The 23,135-nt window shown below is 49.6% G+C and overlaps 1 protein-coding gene and 1 pseudogene across 1 annotated transcript in view; both read left to right on the plus strand.

Annotated features, from left to right (window-relative positions):
* Positions 1–557: 557 nt before the first annotated feature.
* The window catches only part of LOC122546883 (uncharacterized), a 71,557-nt gene continuing 48,979 nt past the window's right edge, over positions 558–23,135 (plus strand). The window contains exons 1-2 of the mRNA XM_087981064.1: positions 558–639; positions 1,330–1,407. The gene's annotated coding sequence lies outside the window, so the exon portion shown is untranslated. The remainder of the gene's footprint in view (positions 640–1,329; positions 1,408–23,135) is intronic.
* LOC148139338 (adiponectin-like) lies at positions 622–10,795 on the plus strand (annotated as a pseudogene).

Raw genomic sequence — 23,135 nt, forward strand, 5'->3', positions numbered from 1 at the left:
TCAGGGTGGCTATTCCCTCTTGTTGGTTCTCTCTCTACCTGTGCAGACTGAGATGCTGGTGAGAAGGATTATCCATACAAGAGAGGCTGTACTTGTGACTTTGCCATTCCCAGTGTATGATCTGGGGGCACCATCTATTTTCTTTAAATTGCTTAAATTTCATAGTGACTTCATACAGTGATACAGATTCAGCCCTGTTGCTGTGGGTCTGGTGTAACTTGTAGGCCAGACTGGATAAAGACAGCAGGTTACCTTCTCTAAAGAACATTCATGAACCAGATGCATTTTCACAATAATTCCTGCTGGCTTCACAGTTAACATGGGACGAGCTTTTCATTCCATATTTTCTGAATGAAATTCAAATCACAGCATCTGCTGAGTCTGGATGTAAGCCCATATCCTCACGTCAGACTGGAGATTCTTGTTTCTTTTGTGCAGCACCATTCCAATTTCACCGTTCACTCACTTCCCTCCACCCCAGCCCATACCCCATCATTCCCCCCCCTTCCCATTTTCTAGTCTCCTTCTCCCAACGATCTAAGCAACAGTTCAGAGACAACACCCTGCACCTGGAGACGGATAGAGACAGAAACACAGAACCAGAGAACTCATTCAAGAAAAATGGCTGATATCTGGAAAGTATATATCTGCTTCCATTTCATGGCAAATATATTCAGGGTAATACTGTTTCAGTTTCTGTCCTGCTGGATGCAAATGCTTGGTGTGATTTCAAGGGTGAATTTATGAAACAATATTTTACTGTTCAAGTGCTAGGACACTATTGCAAGCATCCGTTTCTGCCTTTGAAAATGCAGCAGTCTGAATTACTTTTAAACAGTTCGTATCCCCTCTGGGATTTGAAAGAGTGCAGGAATTTGAGAAATCCTGCAATGTAAACAATATGCTTCGACTGAATTGGGACTGAGGGAGTGCCACACTGTAAGAGTGTCCGTACTGATGGAGTGCTACACTGTTGGAGGGAGTGCCACACTATCAGAGGGTCGGTACTGAGGGAATGTCACACTGTTGTTGGGTCAGTACTGAAGGAGTGCTGACTGTCAGAGGGTCAATATGGAGGGAGAGCCCCACTGTGAGAGGATCAGTGCTGAGGGAGTGCTGCACTGTCAGTGGGTCAGTATTGAGGTAATGCCATGCTGTCAGAGGGTATGTAATAGGGAACACTATAATTAGCAGTCAATATCAGATGGCTGGATGATGCTGTGTAACAATGAGGTGTGGAGAGAGATTCTCTGCCGGAGCTATTCTGTAATTTACCAGTTGTTGTGATGCTCGTTTTGACTCTGTTATTTATTGCTGTGTTTCTATCAGGTCATCTGGCTGTTCCTGATTCTCTGTCCCTTCACCTGCCAACCCACTGCCTCTGAGGACTGTACCTGGGCCGCTCAGGTACGTACCTGCGACAGAACCAGCTCCCCCAGTACCTACAGCCTTTTGTGTGGGATCTGTCAGCAATGCTCTGGGCTGGGACTTGGACTCCAAGCGATGCAGCTCTGAATGTTGTAAATCAGGCTTGCCTACTCGTGGTTCCACACTCTGTACTGTGATTCTCTGACTATTCTTCACTGCTCCTGCTGCGCTGTCCGTCAAAACCCCTTGAAGAGTAATAGGAAGGAACTCCTTCATCACCAGTGACCCCTACCCCAGGCAGAATTCAGAGAGGCAGGGACTCCCTCGCGAGGCTCAGCAGACAGGATCAGGAGTGTGGGAACGGGGAGGGGGCTGGGTTGAAAGAATGTGTGGGACTGCGGGAAGGTGAAGGAGGCTCACGTTCCTGGGACTGAAGGGGAAAGTTGGCACTGAGCTGGGACAGGGTGAGTTGGATACTGGGGGTGTGCTGCGCTGGGGTAAGATCCATAAACAGCGCAGGACGGGACTGACCGTGCATTAAACCTGTTGGGAGGAAGGTCATGGTGGCCTTTCAAAGACTTGGTCCTGAACTGCTCTAAATGTCCTGAACCTGAGGGAGAGAGGGTGAGTCATAGAGTCATAGAGATGTACAGCACGGAAACAGACCCTTTGGTCCAATGTGTCCATGCCAACCAGATATCCCAAACAAGTCCAGTCCCATTTGCCAGCACTTAACCCACATCTCTCTAAACCCTACCTTATGCATATACCCACCCAGATGCCTTTTAAATGTTGTAATTGTACCAGCCTCCAACACTTCCTCTGGCAGCTCATTCCACACACAAACCACCATCTGCATGAAAAAGTTGCCCCTTAGATCTTTTTTATATCTTTCCCCTCTCATTTTAAAACTATGCCCTGTAGTCCTGGATTCCCCCACCCCGGGGAAAAGACTTTGTCTATTTATGCTATTTATGCCCTTCATGATTTTATAAACCTCTATAGGTCACCCCTCAGCTTCCAGTGCTACCACTGATGGAAAACGGCCCCAGCCTATTCAACCTCTCCCTACAGCTCAAATCCTCCAATCCTGGCAACATCTATGTAAATCTTTTCTGAACCCTTTAAGGTTTCGCAACATCCTTCCAATAGGAGGGAGACCAGAATTGCACGCAGTATTCTAAAAGTGACCTAACCAATGTCCTGCACAGCAGCAACATGACCTCCCAACTCCGGTACTCAATACTCTGACCAATAAAGGAAAGCATACCAAACACTGCCTTCACTATCCTATCTACCTGCGACTCTACTTTCAACGAGCTCTCTAAGGTCTCTTTGTTCAGCAGCACTCCCTAGGACCTTACCATTAAGTGTATAAGTCCTGCTAAGATTTGCTTTCCTAAAATGCAACACCTCACATTTATCTAAATTCCATCTGTCACTCCTCAGCCAAGAGACCCATTTGATCAAGATACCGTTGTAATATGAGGTAACCTTCTTCAATGTCCGTTGCACCTCCAATTTTGGTGTCATCTGCAAACTTACTAACTATATCTCCTATGTTCACATCCAAATCATTTATACAAATGACAAAAAGTAGAGGACCCAGCACCGATCCTTGTGGCACTCTACTGGTCACAGGCCTCCAGTCTGAAAAACAACCCTCCACCACCACCCTCTGTCTTCTATCTTTGAGGCATTTCTGTATCAAATGGCTAGTTCTCCCTGTATTTCATGAAATCTAACCTTGCTCACCAGTCTCCCATGGGGAACCTTGCAAAATGCCTGATTGAAGTCCGCCACTCTGCCCTCATCAATCCTCTTTGTTACTTCTTCAAAAAACTCATGTGAGTTATGATTTTCCACGCAAAGAGCCATGTTGACGATCCCAAATCAGTCCTTTCCTCTCCAAATATGGATTTACACCTAAAGGAGGGTGAGTAAGTGTGAGGGAGGAAGGAAGGGTGAGTGAGGGAGGATGAGTTAGTGTGAACGAGGAAAAAGGAGTGAGTAAGTGAGGATGAGTGAGTGTGAGGGAGGGAGGAAGGGTGAATGAGGGAGGACATGTGATTGTGTGATAGCTAGTGAGTGGGAGCAAGTTGGAGTGAGGGAGTGAGTATGGGTGAGTGAGTGAGTGAGAGCCAGTGAGTGAGTGAGATAAGGGGAGTGAAGGAGGGTGGATGAGGTAATATGAGAGTGTGAGTGAGTGAAGGAGTGAGAGTGAGGACCAGTGAGTGAGTTAATGTGTGTGTGAGTGTGTGGGGAGGGTGCTAGGGAGCTATCAATGAACTTGAACTGGACAGAGCCACTGTGTCGTTCTTCCTCACTTCCTCCCTAAAAAAGCCTACACACGTCCAGTAAACAGCTGCAGCAAAGCCAGGCTGGAACTCCTTCTCGTGAACCCATTCCCATCTGCATTCAACAAAGGTCAGCTCCAAGTGCGCTCCGCAGGAGGTGAAAGCAGTGGGATGTTAGTTCCTGCCAAATCAGCTCTCCTCCCGTTTCCACCCAATCCCCAATGATCAAGAAACGAACCACATCTGTCTCTCTATAACTCTGACTCTGAACCAAGGCAGCAAAAACATTTCAGGACTTCGCTCTGCTGCTGGGAATTTTTAAATGGTCATTTCAGTACAGAATCATTGAAGTTATTGACTTGTAAATACAAATTGTTACTTATCAAAGTTTATGAAATTCATGTTTACTGTTCTTTCCATGCTTGCACTGTATTGTCAGAGGGTCAGTGCTGAGGGACTGGGCACTGTGGGAGGGTCAACGCTGAGGGAGCACCGCACTGATGGAGGGTCAGTGTTGAGGGAGTGCCGCACTGTCGGAGGGCTAGTGCTGAGGGAGCGCTGCACTGTCGGAGGGTCAGTGCTGAGGGAGTGCCGCACTGTCGGAGGGTCAGTGCTGAGGGAGTGCTGCACAATCGGAGGGTCAGTGCTGAGGGAGTACCGCACTGTCGGAGGGTCAGTGCTGAGGGAGTATCGCACTGTCGGAGGGTCAGTGCAGAGGGAGTGCCGCACTGTCGGACAATCAATGCTGAGGGAGTGCCACACTGTCGGAGGGGACAGTGCTGAGGGAGTGCCGCACTGTCGGATGGTCAGTACTGAGGGAGCTCCGCACTGACGGAGGGTCAGTGCTGAGGGAGTGCTGCACTGTCGGAGGGTCAGTGCAGAGGGAGCACCGCACTGTCGGAGGGTCAGTGCTGAGGGAATGCCATACTGTCGGAGGGTCTATGCTGAGGGAGTGCCGCACTGTAGGAGCGTCTGTGCTGAGGGAGTGCCAAATGTCCGAGGGTCAGTACTGATGGAGTGCTGCACTGTCGGAGAGTCAGTGCCGCACTGTTTTAGTGTCAGTGCTGAGGGAACACCGCACTGTTTTAGTGTCAGTGCTGAGGGAGCACCGCACTGTCAGATTGTCAGTGCTGAGGGAGTGCCACACTGTCAGAGGGTCAGTGCTGAGGGTGTGGGCACTGTCGGAAGGTCAGTGCTGAGGGAGTGCCACACTGTCGGAGGGTCAGTGCTGAGGTACTTCCATTGCGAGACCTCCTTCCATCTCCTGTATTTCATAGAGTGTATGAGGCCTACTGAACTCAGGCTTTTTGAATTTTTCTTAGATGAGTTTTCAGGATGTAAAAGATGCTGTTGATAAAACCAAAGATACCAATGGCCTGACCAATCGAGTTGCAAAGTTGGAAGAACTGGTCGCTGTTCTCCAGAAATGTAATTGAGAATGTACTGAAAGTCACAGAGGCATACAGCACAGAAACATTTGGTCCAACCCGTCCATGCCTAAATTAATCTAGTCCCATTTACCTGCATTTGGACCATATCTCTCTAAACACTTCATTTACGTGTACCCATCCAAATGATTTTTAAATGCTGTAATTGTATCAGCTTCCACCGCTTCCTCTGGCAGCTGATCCTATACACGCACCACCCTCTGCGTGAAAAAGTTGCCCCTTAGGTCTCTTTTATATCTTGCCCCTCTCACCCTAAACCTATGCCCTCTAGTTCTGAACTCCCCCACCTAAGGGAAAAGACCTTGTCTATTCACCCTATCCATGTCCCTCATGATTTTAGAAACCTCTATAAGGTCACCCCTCAGCCTCCGACGCTGCAGGGAAAACAGCCCCAGCCTGTTCAGCCTCTCCCTGTCACTCAAACCATCCAACATTGGAAAAATGCTTGTAAGTCTTTTCTTTCAAGTTTCACAACATCCTTCTGATAACAGGGAGACCAGAATTGCGCACAGTATTCCAAAAGCGGCCTAACCAATGTCCTGTACAACTGTTACGTTCAATACTTGGTGTGGCTTTCCAGCCAGGCTGGATTTCTGAGTTATACAGGTGATTTGGGAGTTCAGTGTGAGGTCGGAGACAAATATTTTTGAGACAGTTGGAGCTGGTTCCCAGCGATCACCCTCCTCAGAGGTGGCCATATTGTTTTGGGAGCAGAAGCTGCACCTTGGACATCTCGCGTGTTCCTGGATTTGTAGAATATTGTGATTCTGCCACTGGGAACCCTCACCAATGGTTTTATGCCCAATGGAGATTGCCCATGTCTCTGAGATTGTCACAGCAGCCAGGTTATCCATGCATCATTAAAACCAACAAAAGCAGTGAAAACCACAAAGGCCAGGCAATGGGCCTCTGCATCAAGAGACATTCCCTGCACTTCAATTGCATTACCATCACCGAACCCCAACCCACAATCAAAATCTTTAGGGGTTCCCATTGGTCTGTAACTAAACTGAACGCACCACATAAAACTGAGAAGGCAAAAGTCTCGTTTGTTTTGCAGTGAATACCTCACCTCTTGACTCCCATAGCCTGTCCACCAAAAACAAGGCACAAGTCGAGACTGTGAGGGAATGCTCCCCACTTGTCTGGATGGGTGCAGCTCCAACAGCACTCAAATAGCTTGACACCATCAGGACAAAGCAGCTCGCTTGACTGGCACCCATCCGCAAACACCCACTCCCTCCACCACAGACGCTCAGTAGCAATAGGGTGTACCGTCTACAAGATGCAGAAGTGAGGGGGAGTGTGTGATTAGACTGGGTGGGATATTAAAGGATACAGTGTGTGAGGGGGAGTGTGGGATTAGACTGGGTGGGATATTAAAGGTTGTGGGAATGAGGGGGAGAGTAGGATTAGACTGGGTGGGATATTAAAGGGTGTGGGGAGTGAGGGAGAGAATGGGATTAGACTGGGTGGGATATTAAAGGATGCAACGTATGAGGGGGGGAGAGGGATTAAACTAGGTGGGATATTAAAGGGAGTGGGGAGTGAGGGGGGAGAGTGGGATTAGACTGTTTGGGATATTAAAGGGTGTGGGGAGTGAGGGGGGAGAGTGGGATTAGACTGAGTGGGATATAAAAGGGTGTGGGGAGTGAGGGGGGAGAGTGGGATTAGACTGGGTGGGATATTAAAGGGAGTGGGGAGTGAGGGGGGAGAGTGGGATTAGACTGTTTGGGATACTAAAGGGTGTGGGGAGTGAGGGGGGAGAGTGGGATTAGACTGGGTGGGATATTAAAGGGAGTGGGGAGTGAGGGGGGAGAGTGGGATTAGACTGTTTGGGATACTAAAGGGTGTGGGGAGTGAGGGGGGAGAGTGGGATTAGACTGGGTGGGATATTAAAGGGTGTGGGGAGTGAGGGGGGAGAGTGGGATTAGAATGTATGGGATATTAAAGCTTGTGGGGAGTGAGGAGGGAGTGGGATTAGACTGGGTGGGATATTAAAGGGTGCGGGAAGTGAGGGGGGAGTGGGATTAGACTAGCTAGGATCTTAAAAGGTATGGGGAGTGAGGGGGAGAGTGGGATAAGGCTGGGTATGATATTAAAGGGTGCAGGGAGTGAGGGGGGAGTGGGATTAGACTGGGTGGGATATTAAAGGGTACGGGGAGCGAGGGGGGAGTGGGATTAGACTGGGTGGGATATTAAAGGGTACGGGGAGTGTGAGGGAGAGTGGGATTAGACTGGGTGGGATAATAAAGGGTACGGGAAGTGTGGGGGAGAGTGGAATTAGTGTGGGATATTAAAGGGAGCGGGGAGTGAGGGGGGAGAGTGGGATTAGACTGGGTGGGATTTTAAAGGGTGTGGGGAGCGAGGGGGAGGGGGAATTAGACTGGGTGGGATATTAAAGGGTGTGGGGAGCGAGGGGGAGGGGAATTAGAAGGGTGTGATATTTAAGGGTGTGGGGAGTGAGGGGGACAGTGGTATTAGACAGGGTGGGATATGAAAGGGTGTGGGGAGTGATGAGGAGAGGGATTACACTGGGTGGGATATTAAAGGGTATGGGGTGTGAGGGGAGAGTGGGAATAGACAGGGTGGGATATTAAAGGGTGTGGGGTGTGAGGGGAGAGTGGGATTAGACTGGGTGGCATATTAACAGGTGCGGGGAGTGAGGGGGGAGAGTGGGATGAGACTGGGTGGGATATTAAAGGATGTGGGGAGTGAGGGGGAGAGGGTGATTAGACTGTATGGGATATTAAAGGGTGTGGGGAGTGAGGGAGGAGAGTGGGATTAGACTCTGTGGGATATTAAAGGGTGTGGGGAGTGAGGGGGGAGAGTGGGATTAGACTGGGTGGGATATTAAAGGGTGCGGGGAGTGACGGGGAGATGGGGATTAGACAGGGTGGGATATTAAAGGGTGCGGGGAGTGACGGGGAGATGGGGATTAGACAGGGTGGCATATTAAGGGGTGTGGGGAGCTGGGGAGAGTGTGATTAGACTGGGTGGGATATTAAAGGGTTTGGGGAAGGAGGGGGAGAGTGGGATTAGACTGGTGGGATTTTAAAGGGTGTGGGGAGTGAAGGGGGAGAGTGGGATTAGACTGGGTGGGATATTAAAGGTTGCGGGTAGTGAGGGGGAGAGTGGGATTAGACTGGGTGGGATAATAACAGGTGCGGGTAGTGAGGGGGAGAGTGGGATTAGACTGGGTGGGATATTAAAGGTTGCGGGTAGTGAGGGGGAGAGTGGGATTAGACTGGGTGGGATATTAACAGGTGCGGGTAGTGAGGGGGAGAGTGGGATTAGACTGGGTGGGATATTAAAGGATGTGGGGAGTGAGGGGGAGAGGGTGATTAGACTGTATGGGATATGAAAGGGTGTGGGGAGTGAGGGGGGAGAGTGGGATTAGACTCTGTGGGATATTAAAGGGTGTGGGGAGTGAGGGGGAGAGTGAGATTAGACTGGGTGGGATATTAAAGGGTGTGGGGAGTGAGGGGGGAGAGTGGGATTAGACTGGGTGGGATATTAAAGGGTGCGGGGAGTGAGGGGGAGATGGGGATTAGACAGGGTGGCATATTAAGGGGTGTGGGGAGCTGGGGAGAGTGTGATTAGACTGGGTGGGATATTAAAGGTTTTGGGGAAGGAGGGGGAGAGTGGGATTAGACTGGTGGGATTTTAAAGGGTGTGGGGAGTGAAGGGGGAGAGTGGGATTAGACTGGGTGGGATATTAAAGGTTGCGGGTAGTGAGGGGGAGAGTGGGATTAGACTGGGTGGGATATTAACAGGTGCGGGGAGTGAGGGGGGAGAGTGGGATGAGACTGGGTGGGATATTAAAGGATGTGGGGAGTGAGGGGGAGAGGGTGATTAGACTGTATGGGATATTAAAGGGTGTGGGGAGTGAGGGGGGAGAGTGGGATGAGACTGGGTGGGATATTAAAGGATGTGGGGAGTGAGGGGGGAGAGTGGGATTAGACTGGGTGAGATATTAAAGGGTGTGGGGAGTGAGGGGGGAGAGTGGGATTAGACTGGGTGGGATATTAAAGGGTGTGGGGAGTGAGGGGGGAGAGTGGGATTGGACTGGGTGGGATTTTAAAGGGAGTGGGGAGTGAGGGGGGAGAGTGGGATTAGACTGGGTGGGATATTAAGGGGAGTGGGGAGTGAGGGGGAAACGTGGGATTAGACTGGGTGGGATATTAAAGGGTGTGGGGAGTGAGGGGGCAGAGTGGGATTAGACTCTGTGGGATATTAAAGGGTGTGGGGAGTGAGGGGGAGAGTGGGATTAGACTGGGTGGGATATTAAAGGGTGTGGGGAGTGAGGGGGCAGAGTGGGATTAGACTCTGTGGGATATTAAAGGGTGTGGGGAGTGAGGGGGAGAGTGGGATTAGACTCTGTGGGATATTAAAGGGAGTGGGGAGTGAGGGGGAAAAGTGGGATTAGATTGGGTGGGTTTTAAAGGATGCAGTGTCTGAGGGGGAGAGTGGGATTACAATGCGTCTCTTTTCCTGACTGTTCCTTTGTCTCTCTCTCTCTCTCTATCTCTCCTGCTTTCAAACATTCCTTAAAAACTGGCATTTTGAGTGGTCAGCACCTGACCCTGACCTCTTTAATGTGGCCCATGGCCAGGTATGCTTTTCTTAAATTACAATCCTTTCAATGATTAATGCCATTATCGGTGCTAGGTGAGTGCCGGTTGTTGTTCTTATAGTAGCTTGTATTGTTCCTTATCTTTACACCCTCATAACCTGTATGTCCAGACGTGCCAAGTGTCATTTTCCACGCTACTGTGTCTTCAAATGTGAAGTGGGTGAACAACGCATTATCTATTACTCAGTTGGTGTGAACAGAGGCTCTGCCTACAACCCTTCGACTGGTATCTTCACTGTCCCCGTGGATGGCATCTACTTTTTTACCTCCTCCCTGCTGACACAGATATCCGCCGAGGACACCTCAGTCTACCTCATGAGGAACGATTCAGCCCTGAATTGTAAACACAGTAAACTGAGACCATTCCAGGCCCAGGCAGCATCCAAGTCTGCAATACTGACCCTCGGCCAAGGCGACCGAATCTGGGTACAGCTCATCCGTGGAATGACATGGAGTGGACTAGGAGCCATGAATTTTCAGGGGCTTCTTTTGGAGGCCCAGTAGGAAGGAACTTCTGCCAAACTCAGTCGCCTTTTGCCCAATATCCCACTCTTCCCCTGCATCTTTCCATCTCACCCAGACTAATCTCACTCTCCTCACTGCTAATATCCCACCCAATCTATTCCCACTGCTCCCCTCACTCCCCAAAATGCTGTAATACCCCACCCATTCTAATCTCACTCTCCACACTCCAGAATATTCCACCCAGTCTAATCCCACTGTCTCCCTCACTCCCCACCTGCTGTAATATCCCACCCAGTCTCATCCCACTCTCCCCCCCCGACTCCCCATACCCTTTAATATTCCACCTCCCACTCACTCCCTACTAGTGTGTTTACATTTCACATGAACCTGACTGCTTTGGCATATTCACATTATATTCACCATAATAACTAACAAGGTCAGGGAAGCCATTTTGATGCCCACACATGACTAATACAGCCATTTTGTATGAGGCATAGTTATTAATCAAATCACTGCATGGCATTTGTAACTAGTCATAGAAGAAGATTGTTGTATCTGTTGTGAATTTAGTTAGGTTGCAGTTAATAAACCAATAACCGTATTAGTAAGGCTGGATTTTAATTTGGAACACTTCAAATAAAACATGTTAAATTGTTCATTATGTTAAATCTCTTCTGTCTGAGAGAAACAGTGCAGGTAGATGATTCACAATATATTTCAATGACATGGGTGAGGGAACCAAATGCAGTATTTCCACATTTGTTGATGACACACAACTGGATGATATTGTGAGGAAGTGGAAACGTGGCTTCATGTTGATTAAGACGATTTGAGTAAGTGGACAACATTAGGCAGATGCAGTACAACATGGTAAATGTGAAAGTATGGATAATAGATCTCAGTGTGTAAAACAAAATATAATTTCAATGGTGATATATTGGGAAGTGCGGATGTACAAAGGGATCTAGTTGTCCTTGTACACCAGTCAATGAGAGCGTTCAAAGAGGGGCAGCAAAATATCAGGAAGGGAAATATTGGAGTTCAGAAGTCGGAATGTCTTACTGCAACTGCACAGGACCTGGTTTTGTGTGCTGTTATGGTCTCCCTTCTAAAAGAGGATGTACCTACCAGGCAGAGTACAGCAGAGAAGGCGGATACTGTAATTCTGGAGATCAGAGTCGAGAGTTCGATGCTGGAAAAGTACAGCAGGTCAGGCAGCATCCAAGCAGAAGGAGAGTCAATATTTCAGGCATAAACTCTTCATCAGGAATGAGGCTTGAGAGCCCGGAGGGCTGAGAGATAAATGGGAGGGGTGTGGGGCAGGGGGGGAAGGTAGCTGAGAGTACAATAGGTTAGATTAGATTACTTACAGTGTGGAAACAGGCCCTTCGGCCCAACAAGTCCATACCGACCCGCCGAAGCGCAACCCACCCAGACCCCTACATTTACCCCTTTAACCTAACACTACGGGCAATTTAGCATGGCCAATTCACCTGACCCGCACATCTTTGGACTGTGGGAGGAAACCGGAGCACCCGGAGGAATCCCACGCAGACACGGGGAGAATGTGCAAACTCCACACAGTCAGTCGCCTAAGTCGGGAATTGAACCCGGGTCTCTGGCGCTGTGAGGCAGCAGTGCTAACCACTGTGCCACCGTGCCGCCCACTAGGTAGATGAAGGTGGGCAGTAATGGTGATAGGTCACAGAGGAGGGTGAAGCTGATAGGTGGGAAGGAAGACGGACAGGTAGGACAGTTCAAGAGGGCAGTGCCAAGCTAGAAAGTTGGATCTGGGATAAGGTGAAGGGAGGGGGGGAAGTGAGGAAACTGGTGGAATCCACATTAATCCTGTGCAGTTGGAGGGTCCCAAGGTGGAAGGTGAGATGTTCTTCCTCCAGGTGTCAGGTGGTTAGAATTTGGTGATGGAGGAGGCCCAGGACCTGCAAGTCCTTAGCGGAATAGGGGGAGGAGGTAAAATGTTCGGCCATGGGGCAGTGGGGTTGCTTCGCTCGTGTGTCCCGGAGATGTTCTCTGAAGCATTCTGAAAGTAGACGTCCTGTCTCCTCCATGTATAGGAGACTGCATCAGGAGCAACAGACACAGTAAATGACATGTGTGGGAATCAGAAGGTTTTGAATTTGTAGTAGGTACTGATTGTCCTGTTCAGATCCATTCAGAACATTCTGATCCATTCAGAGTACAGCAGAGGTTCACTGAGCTGATATCCAAGATAGTAGGACAGGATAGTGTCTGAGGAAAGGCCAATGAAAGAAGGCCCATCTGTTTTGATAATGTAGAAGATATTTGATGTCTATCCTGAGGTTCTGTAATGGCATTTGAGATGGATCTGTTGTAAGCAGATTACCTTGTGAGGACTGCACCTTGCTGTGCTAGTTTCCTGAACACATCTCATTTAAACTGGCCATCTCCAAGTTTTAATTCCAAAATCTGCTATTTATTTCCTTAAAGAGGCCTTCCCCCGACCAAAATAAGGCTGTGGATGTAAATTCAATGCTACCTGACAAAGTCCTGTGTGGAATCCAGGGAATGTCACACCTGTAGGGTGTCAGCGAAGTTTCAGAGAGAGAGAAAGAGAGAGAGAGAGAGAGAAAAAAACCTGACAGGAAGAGATCATGAGGGAGCTGACTATCTACCCCTCCACTCCACCAAGCAGAAATCCCCCCTTGCAGAAAGCTTGTTTGATTTGTCTTTCCAGAAGTATGCAAAATACAAATGGTTAAATATCAATTCCAACTCTGATATGGGCTTGTGGCAGAAGGTGTGCTAGTGAATTAGGGGGGATCTTATAGAATCACACAAAATTATGAAGGGAATTGGTAAAATAGAAATATATAGGATATTTCCACTGGTTGGTGAGACTAGGACAAGAGGGCATGGCCTCAAGATCAGAGGTTTAAAACTGAACTGAGAAGGAACTTCTTCACCCAGAGGGTTGTTAATCTATGGAATTCCTTGCCCAGGGAAGTAGTTTAAAGCTAAACTAGATACTTTTTTGAAAATTCAAGGAATGAAGGGATATGATGAAAATGTGGGTAAGTGGAACTTAGTCCATGAATAGATTAGTCATGATCTTATTGAGTGGCGGAGCAGGCTCGAAGGACCGGACGGCCTACTCCTGCTCCTAGTCCTTATGTTCTTATGTTCTAGTGAACTACGAACTTGTCTCTACTAGCTTGGGTTCAGGCATGAAGAGGACTGGAGAAGTGAGTCAAAAAGTCACCCAACAAACACCCTTGCTTTGCAGGTAATGGATTCTCTCACTCTGATTGCTGACAACCAACCACTATCAAAAGGGAATAGGATAAAGTATAAAAGTGGGGAGATTTTGCTAAACTTATACAAGGGGATAGTCTGTCCACAGCTGGAATAGAGTCATGGAATCATAAAGATGTACAGCAATGAAACAGACCCTTTGGTCCCACTCATCCATGCTGCCCAGATATCCCAACCCAATCGAGTCCCATTTGCCAGCACTTGGCCCATATCCCTCCAAACCCTACCTATTCATATACCCATCCAGTTGCCTTTTAAATACTGTAATTGTAGCCTCCACTACTTCCTCTAGCAACTCATTCCATACACGTACCACCCTCTATGTGAAAAACTTGCCCCTTAGGTCCCTTTTATATCTTTCCCCTCTCACCTTAAACCTATGCCCTCTCGTTCTGGACTCCCCCACCCCAGGGAAAAGACTTTGTCTATTTATCCTATCCATGCCCCTCATGATTTTATAAATCTCTATAAGGTCACCCCTCAGCCTCCGATGCTCCAGGGAAAACAGCCCCAGCCTATTCAGCCTCTTCCTATAGCTCAAACCCTCCAAACCTGGCAACATCTTTGCAAGTCTTTTCTGAACCCTTTCAAGTTTCACAACATCTTTCCGATAGGAAGGAGACCAGAATATTCCAACAGTGGCCTAACCAATGTCCTGTACAGCAGCAACATGACCTCCCAACTCCTGTACTCAATACTCTGACCAATAAAGGAAAGCATACCAAATGCCTTCTTCACTATCCTATCTACCTGCGACTCCACTTTCAAGGAGCTATGAACCTGCACTCCAAGGTCTCTTTGTTCATCAACACTCCTTAGGGCTTTACCATTAAGTATATAAGTCCTGCTCTCATTTGCTTTCCCAAAGTGAAGCACCTTGCATTTATCTAAATTAATCTTCATTTGCCACTCCTCAGCCAATTGACCCGCCTGGTCAAGATCCTGTTGTACTCTGAGGTAAACCTCTTCACTGTCTAGTACATTGTTAATTTTGGTGTCATTTGCAAACCTACTCACCATACCTCCTATGTTCACATCCAAATGCTGTGAATAGCTTTTGGCCTTTTATCTCAGGAAAGATATATTGGCATTGGAGGCAGACCTGGTAGATCCATGGTATGCTGGGATTGCATTTGTTTAGTTTCAAAGAATGAGTGGCGGCCATATTGAAATCTGCAAGTTTCTTGGAGAATTTGACAAACTAGAATTTGTTCTCCCTGAGGGGAATGAATCTGTGGAATTCTTTACTGCACAGGTCTGCTGAGGCTGGGTTAGTAAGTATCTTCAAGGCAAAGGTAGATTTTTAATCAGTAATGGGGAATCAAGTGTTGCGGGGAAAAAACAGGAAAGTGGACTTGAAGACGATCAGATCAGCCACAATCTCATTGAGTAGCAGAGGAGACTCAATGGGCAGAATGACCCACTTCTACTCCCTACCTCGACAAACAGGAGGCTGGAAGAACAAGCCAGGCAGCATCAGGAGGTGCAGAAGTCAGCATTTCGGGCAAAACCCTTCTTCAGGACTAGAGGTGAGGGTCAGGGGAACTGCAGATAAAGCGAGAGAGGGGTTGGGGTGCAAAAAGTAGAGGAATGGTGAGGTAGTGATAGGACTGCTTCTACTCCTACAGCTTATGGTCTTAAAAGGATTTACACAAACTTGTAAAATCCAAAGTTAACAATCACACAACACCAGGTTATAGTCCAACAGGTTTAATTGGAAGCAATAGCTTTCGGAGCGACGCTCCTTCATCAAGTGATTGACTACCACCTGATGAAGGACCATCACTCCAAAAGCGAGTGTGCTTCCAATTAAACCTGTTGGACTATAACCTGGTGTTGTGTGATATTTAACTTTGTACACCCCAGTCCAACACCGGCATCTCCAAATCTTATAAAATCCAAGAATCCTGAAATCGATGATCCAATAATCAATGTTCCAGGAACTACATTTTAATAACCTCTTAGAGAGATTGGTCCATGTACCTTTCAACTTCTTTTGAATCTGTATGTATATGGGTTACATTATTCGTTCCTCTTGCCTGTCTGGCTTATCATGTTTACTATTCACACTCACTGACTGGTCTCTCTGAGCTCTGATAACATTATTTCCTCTGGGATTGCACTCACAGCCTTTATGTGTCACAAATGGAAATTTGAAAAAGGCTTTGGCCTTGTTCCCGGGTTGGCTCATGTTCACACTCATGTAGATCCAAAAATATTCCCAGTCCTAGGATTAAAGGAGAGTGGGAGGAGATTGTGGATCAATGCTGTACGTGTGTCTGGGGTGGGGCGTAGGAGGCGGTTGTGTGGTGAGGAGTCAGGGGCATGCTGGTGGTCAATTCTCAGGGGACCATTAGTTTCTGAGGTGAAGTTCCAATTCCATATTTGTATAAGTGCCTGTCAACGTTTGTTTTTTTTAAAAGCTGTGAAACTCACTGACAGATACTTACTGCCAAGATTCGAATGCCACTGGTTTCAGTTCTTCACCACATCATGTCTATGAGTCTGAAATATTAAGTACACTGTCCACTGTTCGGGGAGATTTCACTCTGTGAATCGACCACACACACGGAGTGGGTCAGTGCATGAGGATGAGTGTGTGTGTGTGAGAGAGAGAGAGGCAGAAAGGGTTTTGTCTGAGGGTGAGTCAGTGACTGAGTGAGTGTGAAAGTATGTGTGTTCACTGTGTGAGTGCGTGCCTGTGGGTGTGTGCACCTGAATGTGTTTGGGTGTCTGTGAGTGTGTGTTTATGAGTCAGTGTCTGAGGGTGTGTGTGGGTGTCTGTCTGAGTGTGTGTAGGTGCCTGTGAGTTTGTGTGAGTGTCAGTCTGTGAGTGTGCATGGGTGAATGGGTGTCTGAGAGTTTGTGTGTCTGAGAATGTTTATGTGGGTGTCTCTGAGTTTGTGTGAGTGTTTATGAGTCAGTGTCTGAGAGTGTATGTGCGTGTCTGCGAATGTGCATAGGTGAGGGGTATCTGTGAGTTTGTGTGTCTGAGAATGTTTATGTGAGTATCCGTGAGTGTGCGTGGGTGTCTGTGAGTGCGTGTGGGTGAGGGATGTCTGTGAATTGTGTGTCTGAGAATGTTTATGTGGGTGTATGTGAGTGTGTGTGGGTGTCTGTGAGTGTGCATAGGTGAGGGGTGTCTGTGAATTTCTGTGTCTGAGAGTGTTTATGTGGGTGTCTGTGAGTGTGCATGTGAGGAGTGTTTGTGAGTTTGTGTGTCTGAGAGTGTTTATGTGGGTGTCTGTGAGTGTGTGTGTGAGTGTCTGTGAGTGCGTGAAGGTGTCTGTCTTAAGTGTGCATGGGTGAGTGGGTGTCTGTGAGTTTGTGTGGGTGTATGTGGGTGTATGTGAGTGTGTGTGGGTGTCTGTGAATGTGCATAGGTGAGGGTTGTCTGTGAGTTTATGTGTCTGAGAGTGTTTATGTGGGTATCTGTGAGTGCGTGTGGGTGTCTGTGAGTGTGTGTGGGTGTCTGTGAGTGTGCATAGGTGAGGGGTGTCTGTGAGTTTGTGTGTCTGAGAGTGTTTATGTGGGTGTCTGTGAGTGTGTGTGAGTGTCTGTGAGTGTGTGTGGGTGTCTGTGAGTGTGCATGGGTGAGGGGTATCTGTGAGTTTGTATGTCTGAGAGTGTTTATGTGCGTATCTGTGAGTGTGGGTGTCTGTGAGTGTGCATGTGTGAGGGGTGTCTGTGAGTTTGTGTGTCTGAGAGTGTTTATGCGGGTATCTGAGAGTGTGGGTGTCTGTGAGTGTGCATGGGTGAGGGGTGTCTGTGAGTTTGTGTGTCTGAGAGTGGTTATGTGGGTATCTGTGAGTGTGGGTGTCTGTGAGTGTGCAAAGGTGAGGGGTGTCTGTGAGTTTGTGTGTCTGAGAGTGTTTATGTGGGTGTCTGTGAGTGTGTGTGGGTGTCTGTGAGTGTGCATAGGTGAGGGGTGTCTGTGAGTTTGTGTGTCTGAGAGTGTTTATGTGGGTGTCTGTGAGTGTGTGTGGGTGAGGGGTGTCTGTGAGTTTGTGTGTCTGAGAGTGTTTATGTGAGTGTCTGTGAGAGTGTGTGGGTGTCTGTGAGTGTGCTTGGGTGAGGGGTGTCTGTGGGTTTGTGTGTCTGAGAGTGTTTATGTGGGTGTCTCTGAGTTTGTGTTAGTGTTTATGAGTCAGTGTCTGTGAGTGTATGTGCGTGTCTGTGAATGTGCATAGGTGAGGGGTGTCTGTGAGTTTGTGTGTCTGAGAATGTTTATGTGGGTGTCTGTGAGTGTGTGTGGATGTCTGTGAATGCGTGTGGGTGAGGGATGTCTGTGAGTTGTGTGTCTGAGAGTGTTTATGTGGGGTGTCTGTGAGTGTGTGTGGGTGTCTGTGAGTGTGCATAGGTGAGGGGTGTCTGTGAGTTTGTGTGTCTGAGAGTGTTTATGTGGGTGTCTGTGAGTGTGCATGTGAGGGGTGTTTGTGAGTTTGTGTGTCTGAGAGTGTTTATGTGGGTGTCTGTGAGTATGTGTTGGTGTCTGTCTTCAGTATGCATAGGGGTGTGGGTGTCTGTGAGTGTGTGTGGATGTCTGTCTTGAGTGTGCATAGGTGACGGGTGTCTGTTATTCTCAAACACCCAGTCAAGTATCCATTTCAGTGTCAACACCTTGCATTGAAAAGCTACGCTTTATACCAATAACCTGCCAGGAGCTTCTCGAAAATTCCGCCTGACATCCTGCCCTTGGGCAGTCACTCCTGTCTCGGGAATAACTTCTCTGTCCTTGACAGTTCTGACTGCGACGTTTGGTCCTTCCAATTTCAAACAAGCTCCCAACAGATTGGCTGGCTGTATCAATCCGCTTATCAGCGATTTATTGCTGAGCAGTAATCAAATACTTTGAATAAGTCATTCATAATCGAGTGCACAGCTCAGTAACTCTTTCTTCTTATCATATACTGACCCTCTGACAGTGCCGCACTCCCTCAGTATTGAACCTCTGACAGTGCAGCACTCCCTCAGCACTGACCCTCCGACTGTGCGGCACTCCCTCAGCACTGAGCCTCTGACAGTGTAACACTCCCTCAGTACTGACCCTCCGACAGTGCGGCACACACTCAGCACTGACCCTCCAACAGTGCTGCACTCCCTCAGTTTTGAACCTCTAACAGAGCAGGACTCACTGAAATTTTCTGCACTTATTCAGTGCATCACTGCTTAAATTCAGCACACGCTTCTGATAAAAACTACTTAATATCAGGAATCACAGTAGTGCGCTCCTTGTTGATGGTATAAGAAACTCCACAATAGCCTTTGTTTTCACATCCCATGCAGCCATCTGTCCGTGTCCAATAATATGGCCCAGGAATGTACCTTGGGTTTTTTCAAGCACGCTCGTGGTCAGGTTTATCACCAAACCCACCTCCCAAAGTCAATCAAACAATTTTGATAAATGTTCCATATGTCCCTTCGATATGGGACTAAACATCACCAGGGCGCCATTGTACACCACACAGTTGGGTAATCCCAAAATGACTTTACTGGTTAGTCTTTGAAATATGGTTGGCATACTTTTCAAACCAAATGGCAAGACTTTACACTGATGTAGACCATCCGGTGTCATGAAAGCCAAACTTTCCTTCAGTTTTTCAGGTAACGGTTCTTGCCAGTATCATCTGAGTAAATCTAATTTATAAATATAAGTTGCTTGTCCCACAATCTCAATACAGTCTTCCAAACATGGAATAAAATATGAGCCAGATTTTATAACTGCATTGACTTTGCGATAGTTGACACATAATTGTTGAGTGCTGGAAATGTGTTGCTGGAAAAGCGCAGCAGGTCAGGCAGCATCCAGGGAACAGGAGAATCGACGTTTCGGGCATAGGCCCTTCTTCAGGAATGAGGAAAGTGTGTCCAGCAGGCTAAGATAAAAGGTAGGGAGAAGGGACTTGGGGGAGGGGCGTCGGAAATGTGATAGGTGGAAAGAGGTCAAGGTGAGGGTGATAGGTCAGACTGGGGTGGGGGCGGAGAGGTCGGGAAGAAGATCTCAGGTTAGGAAGGCGGTGCTGAATTTGATGGATTTGACTGAGACAGGGTGGGGGGAGGAGAAATGAGGAAACTGGTGAAATCCGAGTTCATCCCTTGTGGTTGGAGGGTTCCTAGCCGGAAGATGAGGCGTTCTTCCTCCAACCGTCGTTTTGTTGTGGTCTGACGATGGAGGAGTCCAAAGACCTGCATGTCCTTGGTGGAGTGGGAGGGGGAATTGAAATGTTGAGCTACAGGGTGGTTGGGTTGGTTGGTCCGGGTGTCCCAGAGGTATTCTCTGAAACGCTCCGCAAGTAGCCGGCCTGTCTCCCCAATATAGAGGAGGCCACATCGGGTGCAGAGGATGCAATAGATGATATGCGTGGAGGTGCAGGTGAATCTGTGGCGGATATGGAAGTTTCCTTTGGGGCCTTGGAGGGAGGTGAGGGGGGAGGTGTGGGCGCAAGTCTTGCACCTCCTGCGGTTGCAGGGGAAGGTGCCGGGAGTGGAGGTTGGGTTGGTGGGGGGTGTGGATCTGACGAGGGAGTCACGGAGGGAGTGGTCTTTACGGAATGCTGATAGGGGAGGGGAGGGAAATATATCCTTGATGGTGGGGTCCGTTTGGAGGTAGCGGAAATGACGGCGGATGATGCGCTGTACATGGAGATTGGTGGGGTGGTAGGTGAGGACCAGTGGGGTTCTGTCCTGGTGGCGGTTGGAGGGGCGGGGTTCAAGGGCGGAGGAGCGGGAAGTGGAAGAGATGCGGTGGAGGGCATCGTCGACCACGTCGGGGGGGAAATTGCGGTCCTTGAAGAAGGAGGCCATCTGGGATGTGCGTTTTTGGAACTGGTCCTCCTGGGAGCAGATGCGGCGGAGTCGAAGGAATTGGGGGAATGGGATGGCGTTTTTACAGGGGGCAGGATGGGAGGAGGTGTAGTCCAGGTAGCTGTGGGAGTCGGTCGGTTTATAGTAGATGTCCGTGTTGATTCGGTCGCCTGAGATAGAAATAGAAAGGTCGAGGAAGGGGAGGGAGGAATCTGAGACTGTCCAGGTGAATTTGAGGTCGGGGTGGAAGGTGTTGGTGAAGTGGATGAACTGTTCAACTTCCTCGTGGGAGCACGAGGCGGCGCCGATACAGTCATCGATGTAGCGGAGGAAAAGGTGGGGGGTGGGGCCAGTGTAGTTGCGGAAGATGGATTGTTCCACATACCCTACGAAGAGGCAGGCATAGCTGGGGCCCATGTGGGTGCCCATGGCTACTCCTTTGGTTTGGAGTAAGTGGGAGGATTGGAAAGAGAAGTTGTTCAGGGTGAGGACCAGTTCGGTCAGTCGAAGGAGGGTGTCGGTGGAAGGGTACTGGGTGGTATGGCGGGAAAGAAAGAAGCGGAGGGCTTTGAGTCCTTCGTGATGGGGGATGGAGGTGTACAGGGACTGGATGTCCATGGTGAAAATAAGGCGTTGGGGACCGGGGAAGCGAAAATCATGGAGCAGGTGGAGGGCATGGGTGGTCTCCCGAACGTAGGTGGGGAGTTCTTGGACTAATGGGGACAGGACCGTGTCGAGGTATGCCGAGATGAGTTCGGTGGGGCAGGAGCAGGCGGAGACAGTGGGTCGGCCGGGGCAGTCAGGTTTGTGGATTTTGGGCAGGAGGTAGAAGCGGGCGGTGCGGGGTTGTGGGACTATGAGGTTGGAGGCGGTGGATGGGAGGTCCCCTGAGGTGATGAGGTTATGGATGGTCTGGGAGATGATGGTTTGGTGGTGGGGGGTGGGGTCATGGTCAAGGGGGCAGTAGGAGGAGGTATCTGCGAGCTGGCGTTTGGCCTCAGCGGTGTAGAGGTCGGTGCGCCAAACTACTACCGCGCCTCCCTTGTCAGCTGGTTTGATGGTGAGGTTGGGGTTGGAACGGAGGGAGTGGAGGGCTGCGCGTTCCGAGGGTGAGAGGTTGGAGTGGGTGGGAGGGGTGTGGGAGTTCAGGTAGCGGTTAATATCGCGGCGGCAGTTGGCTATGCAGAGGTCGAGGGCAGGTAGGAGGCCAGCACGGGGTGTCCAGGTGTAACCCCACCCCCACACCCAGCTCCAGCCCCACACCAGGTCCTAGCTCCCAGCCCTGCCGTGTGTTCACCATCCCTCCAGACCTCCCCCTCTCTGAGGATGAAAGATCAGTCTTCGGCAGAGGCCTCACCTTCATTCCCCTACGCTCCCGGATTAACGAGTTCAACATGCGGCGTGACATCGAACAATTCTTCCGCCGCCTTCGCCTCCGCGCCTACTTCTTTAACCAAGACTCTCGCCCACCCTCTGACGACCCCTTCTCCCACCTCCAACACACCCCGTCCACCTGGACACCCCGTGCTCGCCTCCTACCTGCCCTCGACCTCTTCATAGCAAACTGCCGCCGCGATATTAACCGCCACCTGAACTCCCCCACCCCTCCCACCCACTCCAACCTCTCACCCTCGGAACGCGCAGCCCTCCACTCCCTCCGTTCCAACCCCAACCTCACCATCAAACCAGCTGACAAGGGAGGCGCGGTAGTAGTTTGGCGCACTGACCTTTACACCGCTGAGGCCAAACGCCAGCTCGCAGATACCTCCTCCTACTGCCCCCTTGACCATGACCCCACCCCCCACCACCAAACCATCATCTCCCAGACCGTCCATAACCTCATCACCTCGGGGGATTCCCATCCACCGCCTCCAACCTCATAGTCCCACAACCCCGCACCACCCGTTTCTACCTCCTGCCCAAAATCCACAAACCTGACTGCCCCGGCCGACCCATTGTCTCCGCCTGCTCCTGCCCAACCGAACTCATCTCCGCATACCTTGACACCGTCCTGTCCCCCTTAGTCCAAGAACTCCCCACCTACGTTCGGGACACCACCCATGTCCTCCACCTGCTCCATGATTTTCGCTTCCCCGGTCCCCAACGCCTTATTTTCACCATGGACATCCAGTCCCTGTACACCTCCATCCCCCATCACGAAAGACTCAAAGCCCTCTGCTTCTTTCTTTCCAGCCGTAACGACCAGTACCCTTCCACTGACACCCTCCTTCGACTGACTGAACTGGTCCTCACCCTGAACAACTTCTCTTTCCAATCCTCCCACTTCCTCCAAACCAAAGGAGTAGCCATGGGCACCCGCATGGGCCCCAGCTATGCCTGCCTCTTCGTAGGGTATGTGGAACAATCCATCTTCCACAACTACACTGGCCCCACCCCCCACCTTTTCCTCCGCTACATCGATGACTGTATCGGCGCCGCCTCGTGCTCCCACGAGGAAGTTGAACAGTTCATCCACTTCACCAACACCTTCCACCCCGACCTCAAATTCACCTGGACAGTCTCAGATTCCTCCCTCCCCTTCCTCGACCTTTCTATTTCTATCTCAGGCGACCGAATCAACACGGACATCTACTACAAACCGACCGACTCCCACAGCTACCTGGACTACACCTCCTCCCATCCTGCCCCCTGTAAAAACGCCATCCCATTCTCCCAATTCCTTCGACTCCGCCGCATCTGCTCCCAGGAGGACCAGTTCCAAAAACGCACAACCCAGATGGCCTCCTTCTTCAAGGACCGCAATTTCCCCCCCCCGACGTGGTCGACGATGCCCTCCACCGCATCTCTTCCACTTCCCGCTCC

The sequence above is a fragment of the Chiloscyllium plagiosum genome, unplaced genomic scaffold (genome assembly GCF_037043375.1).
Source record: "Chiloscyllium plagiosum isolate Xiang-an unplaced genomic scaffold, Cpla_swu_hap1 HiC_scaffold_38, whole genome shotgun sequence".
Classification (NCBI taxonomy): Eukaryota; Metazoa; Chordata; class Chondrichthyes; order Orectolobiformes; family Hemiscylliidae; genus Chiloscyllium; species Chiloscyllium plagiosum.